Genomic DNA, 11,196 nt, shown 5'->3' with positions numbered 1-11,196 from the left:
CAGGTCCCGCGACAAAAGCAACGGGCGGGGAGAGGCGCGGGGCGGGGCTAGAGGGGGAAGTCCCGCCTCGGCCGGTGGGCGGCCGGCGGTGCGGCTCTAGCGCTCGGCGCGGCTCGGGCTCCCGGAGCGAGGCGGGGCCTCACACCCTGACAGCCCGCGGCAGGCTTCCGAGGCCGCTTGGAGGAGACGCGGTTCTGGACGTATACTCTCGAGGTTTAGTTGCAGTGAGTCGTGAAAAATGCTGCTCCTACAGAAACACGTGTAGTCGCGAAAACGTGGTTCTCTCCTTTGTTGACGGCTGTGTCAGGATGAGGCCTAGTGGTCGCGAGAGCTGTTGCGAGAACTGTATCTTGATGGTTTGGGTTCCGGGAGAACTAAACACACGGAGGACTTGGAACTACCTTGTGCCCTTTCCCGTTTTGGAATTAAGCATTATATGTGGGTGGATTATAAAAACCACTTTTCTTTGGCCCGCCCCAGAGAAAATCCAAACCTAAGGAGTGGACGTTAAACGTGTGGGGCACCTGGGTGGCTCAGCCGTTGAGCATCTGCCTCTGGCTCGGGTCCCGATCCCGGGGTCCTGGGATCGAGTCCCACGTAGGGCTCCCCCTGCTTCTCCCTCTGCCTGTGTCTCTGCCTTTCTCTCTCATGAATAAATGAAATCTTAAAAACAAACACAATGGCCAGATATTGAGCATTGTATTTATTGAGTACTTTGAATTTTTCCTGTGAAGGAGAAAGGACGGAAGCTTGCCCTAGAGGAATTTAGGACAAGTTAAAACGGGTAGTACAGAAGTCAACACGACCAATAATTTGTGGGGATTTTGCAAGAGCTCAGAATGGAGTGGTCGATGGAAGCTTAGTGGTTGGACTTGAGTGAGGTCTTGGAGGATGATTACGGTTCAGAGCACCGCTTCTCAAAGGGACTGTGTGGGACCCATTGGTAGGAGTGTCATTTGTAAGCAAGGAACTATATTGAGTCAAAACTACACAATTTTTTTTTTTGAATTTTGTTAATTTTTTAAAGTAAGCTCTAGGTCCAATATGGGACTTGAACACACAACCTTGAGATCAAGAGTCACAGGCTCCACCCTCTGATCCAGCCAGTGCCCCAAGTTCTCCAAAACTACGCATTTTTAAAAATGAATTAGTATAGTGTGAAAATGTCAGTGCATGGCACTTGGTAAAGTTAAGTTTTACCTCGTGGAGTTTTGAATTACAGACAATCCATCACTTAAACGTTGGTTTGGTTTAGGATTTTTTGACTTTATGTGGAATCACTATGCATTCTGTTGAAACCATACTTTTGAGTTTTGACTTGGTATTTTCCTGAACTAATGATACATGCTATGGAACTCGGTTTTGTGGGTGTGTGTGGGTGGTTTTTTTTAAAAGATTTTATTTATTTATTCATGAGAGATACAGAGAGGCAGGTTCCCTGCAGGGAGCCCTATGCGGAATTCGATCCCAGGACCCCATCATGATCACGACTTGAGCTAAAGGCAGACACAACCACTGAGCCACCCAGCTGCCCCTATGAAACTCCCTTGTGATAATGGAGAAGCCAGGTCAACCAGGCCATCACAAGAGTAAACAACCAATACACTTATATCTATTTTGTACCCATACAACCATTCTGTGTATCACTTTCAGTATTCAATTACATGAGGTATTTAACATTTATTACATGATTATGAAATGGGCTTTGTGTTAGATGGTTTGGCCCAGCTGTAAGCTAACATGAGTTATCTGAGCACATGTAAGGCAGATTAGGCTAAGCTAATTCAGTAGGTTAGGTGTATTATATGCATTTTCAATTTAGGATGGGTATATGGAAACATAACCCCATCATAAGTCAAGGAAGATCTGTGTGTGTGTGTGTGTGCGTGTACATGTGCACATCCTTGCGCACTAGGTCATGTTTATAAAATGTATTTCTTATTGTGTATTTATCCTTAAAAAGTTTGAAAGCCACAGCTTTATGAAGGAAGATGAGCTGAGAAAGATTATAAACTAGCAATAGCAAAGTCTCCAAGCTAGGAATAAGTAATTTACACCCATTCCTTTTTTAACTGCTTTAGTTCTGGTGCACAGATGACAAAAGCAAATGATGCTATTTATCAATTGAGGTGTATGAGTATTGGCTTACTGTTACTACCATGTAAAAAATTGCTCCAAAATATGGCTTAAAACAAATTTTTGTTGTGTTCATGAATTGTGTGTTCAGCAGGGCACAGAGGGACAGCTTTTCTCTGATAACTCAGCTTGGAAGTCTGTGAATGCTAGCAGAGATCATATGTGTAGCCTCTCCATGTGGCCTGAACTTTCTTAGAGTATGGCAGCCGGGTAATCAGACATCAAGGAATTTGTGGCCATTTTTAATAAAACACCATAATGAATTAAGTACTGTCACAGAAAACCCCAACATTTCAGTGGTTTAATACAATAAACTTTTATTCCTCACAGGAAATCCATTGAGGATGTTACTAGTCAGATGAAACATGAGATTTAAGGATGCAGGTTGTTTGTTTTTTGGATTTTGGGTTTCTTTTTTGTTTTTGTTTCTGTTTTTACATTTTAGTGGTTCTACTATCTCTTAAGACTTGGGTACACAGCTTATCAACAAAAAAGAAAGCATGGTGAATCACACAGAAGGTTTTAGAGGTCACCCCTGAAAGTGGCATATTATCACTTTGCCCACATTCCAAAGGCCCCCACTTTAACTGCAAGCAAGCCTGGGAAGTGTAGAGGAACATACATATTAGTAAACACTAACAGTTTACCCTATTCTAGGTTTTTCATCAAAATCCCACAGTCCCCAGTTCGTCCATTCTATTTTCAGTTCTTCTTTCAAAAGGAGAATTCTTTCAAGTCTTTTCAGTATTTTTTCTGTTATTTCTGTTATTTATTGCATATGTCAAAATATACTTATTTTTTTAATAATAAATTTATTTTTCATCAGTGTTCAATTTACCAACATACAGAAAAACACCCAGTGCTCATCCCGTCAAGTGCCCCCCTCAGTGCCCGTCACCCATTCACCCCACCCCCCGCCCTCCTCCCCTTCCACCACCCCTAGTTCGTTTCCCAGAGTTAGGAGTCTTTATGTTCTGTCTCCCTTTCTGATATTTCCCACACATTTCTTCTCCCTTCCCTTCTATTTCCTTTCACTATTATTTATATTCCCCAAATGAATGAGAACATACACTGTCCTTCTCCAATTGACATACTTCATTCAGCATAATACCCTCCAGTTCCATTCACGTTGAAGCAAATGGTGGGTATTTGTCGTTTCTAATTGCTGAGTAATATTCCATTGTATACATAGACCACATCTCCTTTATCCATTCATCTTTAGGTGGACACCGAGGTTCCTTCCACAGTTTGACTATTGCAGACATTGCTGCTATAAACATCGGGGTGCAGGTGTCCCGGCATTTGATTGTATCTGTATCTTTGGGGTAAATCCCAGCAGTGCAATTGCTGGATCGTAGGGCAGGTCTATTTTTAACTCTTGGAGGAACCTCCACACAGTTTTCCAGAGTGGCTGCACCAGTTCACATTCCCACCAACAGTGTAAGAGGGTTCCCTTTTCTCCGCATCCTCTCCAACATTTGTGGTTTCCTGCCTTGTTAATTTTCCCCATTCTCACTGGTGTGAGGTGGTATTTCATTGTGGTTTTGATTTGTATTTCCCTGATGGTAGGTGATGCAGAGCATTTTCTCATGTGCATGTTGGCCATGTCCATGTCTTCCTCTGTGAGATTTCTCTTCATGTCTTTTGCCCATTTCATGATTGGATTGTTTCTTTCTTTGGTGTTGAGTTTAATAAGTTCTTTATAGATTTTGGAAACTAGCCCTCTATCTGATATGTCATTTGCAAATATCCTGTCCCATTCTCTATGTTGTCTTTTAGTTTTGTTGACTGTATCCTTTGCTGTGCAAAAGCTTCTTATCTGGATGAAGTCCCAATAGTTCATTTTTGCTTTTGTTTCTTTTGCCTTCGTGGATGTATCTTGCAAGAAGTTACTGTGGCTGAGTTCAAAAAGGGTGTTGCCTGTGTTCTCCTCTAGGATTTTGATGGACTCTAGTCTCATATTTAGATCTTTCATCCATTTTGAGTTTATCTTTCTATATGGCGAAAGAGAGTGGTCCAGTTTCATTCTTCTGCATGTGGATGTCCAATTTTCCGAGCACCATTTATTGAAGAGACTGTCTTTCTTCCAGTGGATAGTCTTTCCTCCTTTATCGAATATTAGTTGACCATAAGTTCAGGGTCCACTTCTGGGTTCTCTATTCTGTTCCATTGATCTATGTGTCTGTTTTTGTGCCAGTACCACACTGTCTTGATGACCACAGCTTTGTAGTACAACCTGAAATCTGGCATTGTGATGCCCCCAGCTATGATTTTCTTTTTTAAAATTCCCCTGGCTATTCAGGGTCTTTTCTGATTCCACACAAATCTTAAAATAATTTGTTCCAACTCTCTGAAGAAAGTCCATGGTATTTTGATAGGGATTGCATTAAATGTGTAAAATGCCCTGGGTACCATTGACATTTTCACAATATTAATTCTGCCAATCCATGAGCATGGAATATTTTTCCATCTCTTTGTGTCTTCCTCAATTTCTTTCAGAAGTGTTCTATACTTTTTAGGGTATAGATCCTTTACCTCTTTGGTTAGGTTTATTCCTAGGTATCTTATGCTTTTGGGTGCAATTGTAAATGGGATTGACTCCTTAATTTCTCTTTCTTCAGTCTCATTGTTAGTGTATAGAAATGCCATTGAATCTGGGCATTGATTTTGTATCCTGCCACGCTACCAACTTGCTGTATGAATTCTAGCAATGTTGGGGTGGAGGCTTTTGGGTTTTCTATGTAGAGTATCCTGTCATCGGTGAAGAGGGAGAGTTTGACTTCTTCTTTGCCAATTTGAATGCCTTTAATGTCTTTTTGTTGTCTGATTGCTGAGGCGAGGACTTCCAGTACTACGTTGAATAGCAGTGGTGAGAGTGGACATCCCTGTCTTGTTCCTGATCTTAGGGGAAAGGCTCCCAGTGCTTCCCCATTGAGAATGATATTTGCTGTGAGCTTTTCGTAGGTGGCTTTTAAGATGTCGAGGAATGTTCGCTCTATCCCAACACTCTGAAGAGTTTTGATCAGGAATGGATGCTGTATTTTGTCAAATGCTTTCTCTGCATCTAATGAGAGGATCATATGGTTCTTGGTTTTTCTCTTGCTGATATGATGAATCACATTCATTGTTTTACGAGTGTTGAACCAGCCTTGTGTCCCGGGAATAAATCCTACTTGGTCATGGTGAATAATTTTCTTAATGTATTATTGGATCTTATTGGCTAGTATCTTGTTGAGAATTTTTGCATCTATGTTCATCAGGGATATTGGTCTGTAATTCTCCTTTTTGGTGGGGTCTTTGTCTGGTTTTGGCATTAAGGTGATGCTGGCCTCATAGAATGAATTTGGAAGTACTCCATCTCTTTCTATCTTTCCAAACAGCTTTAGTAGAATAGGTATGATTTCTTTAAACGTTTGATAGAATTCCCCTGGGAAGCCATCTGGCCCTGGACTCTTGTGTCTTGGGAGGTTTTTGATGACTGCTTCAATTTACTCCCTGGTTATTGGCCTGTTCTTTTCTTCCTGTTCCAGTTTTGGTAGTTTGTGGCTTTCCAGGAATGCGTCCATTTCTTCTAGATTGCCTAATTTATTGGCATATAGCTGTTCATAATATGTTTTTAAAATCGTTTGTATTTCCTTGGTGTTGGTAGTGATCTCTCCTTTCTCATTCATGATTTTATTAATTTGAGTCTTCTCTCTCTTCTTTTTAATAAGGCTGGCTAATGGTTTATCTATCTTATTAATTCTTTCAATGAACCAACTCCTGGTTTTGTTGATCTGTTCCACAGTTCTTCTAGTCTAGATTTCGTTGAGTTCTGCTCGAATTTTTATTAACTCTCTTCTTCTGCTGGGTGTAGGATCTATTTGCTGTTTTTTCTCTACCTCCTCTAGGTGTAAGGTTAGCTTTTGTATTTGAGTTCTTTCCAGTTTTTGAATAGATGCTTGTATTGCGATGTATTTCCCCCTTAGGACTGCTTTTGCTGCATCCCAAAGATTTTGAACGTTGTATCTTCATTCTCATTAGTTTCCATGAATCTTTTTAATTCTTCCTTAATTTCCTGGTTGACCCTTTCATCTTTTAGCAGGATGGTCCTTAACCTCCACGTGTTTGAGGTCCTTCCAAAATTCTTGTTGTGATTTAGTTCTAATTTCAAGGCATTATGGTCTGAGAATATTCAGGGGACAATCCCAATCTTTTGGTATTGGTTCAGACCCAATTTGTGACCCAGTATGTGGTCTATTCTGGTGAAAGTTCCATGTGCACTTGAGAAGAATGTGTATTCAGTTGAGTTTGGATGTAAAATTCTGTAGATATCTGTGAAATCCATCTGGTCCAGTGTATCATTTAAAGCTCTCGTTTCTTTGGAGATATTGTGCTTAGAAGACCTATCGAGGGTAGAAAGAGCTAGATTGAAGTCACCAAGTATAAGTGTATTATTATCTAAGTATTTCTTCACTTTGGTTATTAATTGGCTTAAATATTTGGCAGCTCCCACATTCGGGGCATATATATTGAGGATTTTTAAGTCCTCTTGTTGGATAGATCCTTTAAGTATGATATAGTGTCCCTCTTCATCTCTCACTGCAGTCTTCGGGGTAAATTTTAGTTTATCTGATATAAGGATGGCAACCCCTGCTTTCTTTTGAGGACCATTTGAATGGTAAATGGTTCTCTAACCTTTTAATTTCAGGCTGTAGGTGTCCTTCTGTCTAAAATGAGTCTCTTGTAGACAGCCAATAGATGGGTCCTGCTTTTTTATCCAGTCTGAAACCCTGCGCCTTTTGATGGGGTCATTAAGCCCGTTCACGTTCAGAGTTACTCTTGAAAGATATGAGTTTAGTGTCATCATGATATCTATTCAGTCCTTGTTTTTGTGGATTGTTCCACTGAACTTCTTCTTAAAGGGGAATTTTAAGAGTTCCCCTTAAAATTTCTTGCAGAGCTGGTTTGGAGGTCACATATTCTTTCAGTTTCTGCCTGTCTTGGAAGCTCTTTATTTCTCCTTCCATTTTAAATGAGAGCCTTGCTGGATAAAGTATTCTTGGTTGCATGTTCTTCTCATTTAGGACCCTGAATATATCCTGCCAGCCCTTTCTGGCCTGCCAGGTCTCTGTGGAGAGGTCTGCTGTTACCCTAATATTCCTCCCCATAAAAGTCAGGGATTTCTTGTCTCTTGCTGCTCTAAGGATCTTCTCTTTATCTTTGGAATTTGCAAGCTTCACTATTAAATGTCGAGGTGCTGAACGGTTTTTATTGATTTTAGGGGGGGATCTCTCTATTTCTTGGATCTGAATGCCTGTTTCCCTTCCCAGATTAGGAAAGTTTTCAGCTAGGATTTGTTCAAATACATACTCTGGCCCTCTGGCCCTTTTGGTGCCCTCAGGAACCCCAATTAAATGTAGGTTTTTCTTCCTCAGGTTGTCGTTTATTTCCTTTAATCTGTCTTCATGGTCTTTTAATTGTCTGTCTCTTTTTTCCTCAGTTTCCCTCTTTGCCATCAACTTGTCTTCTATGTCACTCACTCGTTCTTCCACCTCGGTAACCCTCATCGTTAGGACTTCTAGTTTGGATTGCATCTCATTCAATTGATTTTTAATTTCTGCTTGATTGGATCCAAATTCTGCAGTCATGAAGTCTCTTGAGTCCTTTATGCTTTTTTCTAGAGCCACCAGTAGCTGTATAATAGTGCTTCTGAATTGGCTTTCTGACATTGAATTGTAATCCAGATTTTGTAACTCTGTGGGAGAGAGGACTGTTTCTTATTCTTTCTTTTGAGGTGAGGTTTTCCTTCTAGTCATTTTGCTCAGTGCAGAGTGGCCAAAAGCAAGTTGTATTGGGAAAAGGAGAAAAAGAGAGGAGAGAAAGAAGGAAAGAAAAGAGAAAAAGAAAAAAGAAAAAAGGAAGAAAAAAGAAAAAAGAGAAGAAATAGAGAAAGAAAAAGAAAGGAAAAAAGGGTGGGGGAAGCAAACAGAAATCAAAAAGCAAAAAAAAAACAAACAAACAAACAAACAAAAAAACAAAAAGAAAACAAAACAAAACAAAAAAACACAGGGATGTATCTTCTGATTCTGTATACTTCAAGTCCCTTGACTTCCCCTGGAACTTGTCCGTCTAGTTGGTCTTCTGGGGGAGGGGCCTGCTGCGCTGATTTTCAGGTGTTAGCACTTGGGGAGCTGCTCTGCCCCTGCCTGGTGCAGGGCTCAGTGGGGGTTGTTTACCCCATGAGGCCCCAGGAGGAACAACCGCAGTGGCCGGGCCAGCTCTGGAGCCCTGGAGTCAGCTCCCGCAGTAACTCCGGGGCTCTCCGTCTGCAGGGTCTGGAGGCTCCGGGGCGGGGCCACTGATCTGCTCAGCTCTGCGCAGGAGCGTCCTTGCTGTCCTGGGCCCTCCCGGCCTCTGCCTGTCCCACGGGGAGGCCGGATCCTGGGCTGTGTCCTGGTGCCCAGTGCTCTCAAAATATACTTATATTGCAACTTTTTTATTTACAATTTCATTTTTTTTTAAATTTTTATTTATTTATGATAGTCACACACACAGAGAGAAGGAGAGAGAGAGGCAGAGACACAGGCAGAGGGAGAAGCAGGCTCCATGCACCGGGAGCCTGACGTGGGATTCGATTCCGGGTCTCCAGGATCGCGCCCTGGGCCAAAGGCAGGCGCCAAACCGCTGCGCCACTCAGGGATCCCTGATTTACAATTTCAAACATTATCCATTGACTTTATCATACAGAAGCCAATGATAAAACTCTTTTATAACACCGTCCTCGGGTATATGAACGAACATTCCTTCTCTTTCTAACCCCATGCGTTCTTCTTTCCCCTCATCTCTAATATAGAGTTATCCTAATTTTTGTTTAAATCAACTTTTGTAAATATCATTCAGCCCCGAGCCAGATATGATCATATTAACTTTTACTACAACCATTTACTTTCTTTTGTCTTAATAATAGCCATATTTTTATGTACTTAATCTGTCCTCAAACATTCTGCCAGTAATAAAGTATTATAATCAAATAATTCGATAAAAAATATTTTTTAGGGATACCTGGGTGGATCAGTGCTTGAGTGTTCAGCTCAGGTCCTGGGATCAAGTCCTGCATCAGGTTCCCCACAGGGAGCCTGCTTCTCCCTCTGCCTATGTCTCAGCCTCTCTTTCTGTGTCTTTCATGAATAAATAAACTCTTTAAAATTTTTTTAATTTTTAAAATTTTAAAAATATATATCAGTTAATCTAGCAGATGATTTTTCCTCTAGATATATTTTCATCTTTTAAAAAGATGTTATTTATTTATTTGAGAGGGAGAGAGAGTACACAAGCAGGGGGAAAGGGCAGAGGGAGAGGGACAAGCAGGTCCCCCTGCTAAGCAGGAAGCAGGCTCAAACCCAGGACCCTGAGATCATGGCCTGAGCTCAAGGCAGATGGTTAACCAACTGAGCCACCCAGGAGCCCCTATTTTCCTTTAAATTTTAAGATTCATTTCTACCAGGACTTTATTGATTTTCTCATCTTTTAAAAGACCAATTTTTAGTTTGTGGATTTATGTTTTCATATTTTTATTTCATTTATTTCTGCTTATACCTTTTTTTATCCTTTTTCTATTTCTTTTTTAATTCATTGCTTTAGCTTCCTAAGCACTTTGTTTTCTCCTAAGCATAGCTTTAGCTGCATCCCACAAGTTTTGATATGTTGTGTTTTCATTATCTTTCATTATCATTTGGTTAGAACTTTTTTCCAATTTTCCCTGTTATTTTTTCAGTGAACCGCATTTTATGTAGAAATGGATCATTTAATATTTATGATTTTTCTAGATGTCTTTTTGTTGCTGTTTTCTCTTTTACTGCTCTTGTTGTCAGAGAACATACCCTGAATAATTTCAGTTATTTGTAGCTTTCGAGAGTTGTTTTATGGTATAGCATAGGTCCATCTCAGTGAATGCACTATGTTCCCTTACTTTAAAAGAGTGTGTATTCTGTACTTGTAAGTATAGTTCTGTAAATGTCAATTAAGTTGCTTCACTTAAATGTTGTTCAAATCTTTTATCTCCTTACTAATTTGTGTGTATGGTACATATTTGATTCATCAATTACTCAGAGAGGTGTGTTAAGATCTGTAACTGTAATTGTGGTTTTTGCCTATATTGCCTTTAAGTTTATACATTTCTACCATGTGTATTTTGAAACTCTTTTATTTAGATGCAAACACATTTAGCGCTGGTATGTCTTAATGAATTGACCTCCTATCAATATGAAATAACCTTATTTATGCCTAGTAATACTTCTTGTCTTGAAGTCTATCTTATCTAATATTAATGTTGACACAACAGTTTCTTATGGTTATTATGTGCATGGTTCAGGAATTTCCGTTTGTTTCTTTTTTAGAATTTCTATTTCTCTTGAAATACTCCATCTCTTCATGCACCACAATCTAACCTATATTGTAAAATTTTTAACATGTTTATAATAGATGCTTTAAAGTCCTTGACTTCTGCTTACAACTGGGTTCTCAGTGAATTAGTTTGTAGTGACTGTGCTTTGCCTTGACTATGAGTCCCATTTTACTTCTTGTTTATACACCTTGTAATTCAGGTTTTCCTTCCTTTTTCACGCCCTGAGCCAAAGGCAGACACTCCAACCACTGAGCCATGCAGGCACCCTTTATCATATATTTTAAACAATATTAGAGAATGAAATATTCTCTTCAACCTCAAATGTGTAGCTATTTTTACAAAAATATGGTGATTTTATAATCTTAATCATTTTACATATTGATGTGAAAAATGTGTTTTAGTAAATTATATTACAATCTTTTTGGACAGATCATCATCAGATTATTAGGATATTCTGAATTCCTCTGTAATTGTTTTATTGTGGATTAGACATTATGTGAAAAAAATTGTAGAGGATGAAGTGTAACTTAGTGTTGCTTAGTCTTCAAAGAGCACAAGCCTATTACTCTCCTGGGCAATCAAAGTGAGATACTGATCTTTTTATTCCTCCTACTGGAATTGAACTTTAGGGTTGGCTTCAGCTTTAATTGGATTGAGTTCACCTGTGATAACAC

General features: G+C 39.8%; 1 protein-coding gene across 1 annotated transcript in view; it reads left to right on the top strand.

Annotated features, from left to right (window-relative positions):
* Positions 1-76: 76 nt before the first annotated feature.
* Positions 77-11,196, top strand: part of FAM227B (family with sequence similarity 227 member B) — a 189,417-nt gene continuing 178,297 nt past the window's right edge. Inside the window, exon 1 of the mRNA XM_025998683.2 lies at positions 77-224. The gene's annotated coding sequence lies outside the window, so the exon portion shown is untranslated. The remainder of the gene's footprint in view (positions 225-11,196) is intronic.

This window comes from Vulpes vulpes, chromosome 15, assembly GCF_048418805.1.
Source record: "Vulpes vulpes isolate BD-2025 chromosome 15, VulVul3, whole genome shotgun sequence".
Classification (NCBI taxonomy): domain Eukaryota; kingdom Metazoa; phylum Chordata; class Mammalia; order Carnivora; family Canidae; genus Vulpes; species Vulpes vulpes.
This window is presented reverse-complemented; position numbering and strand designations above follow the sequence as displayed.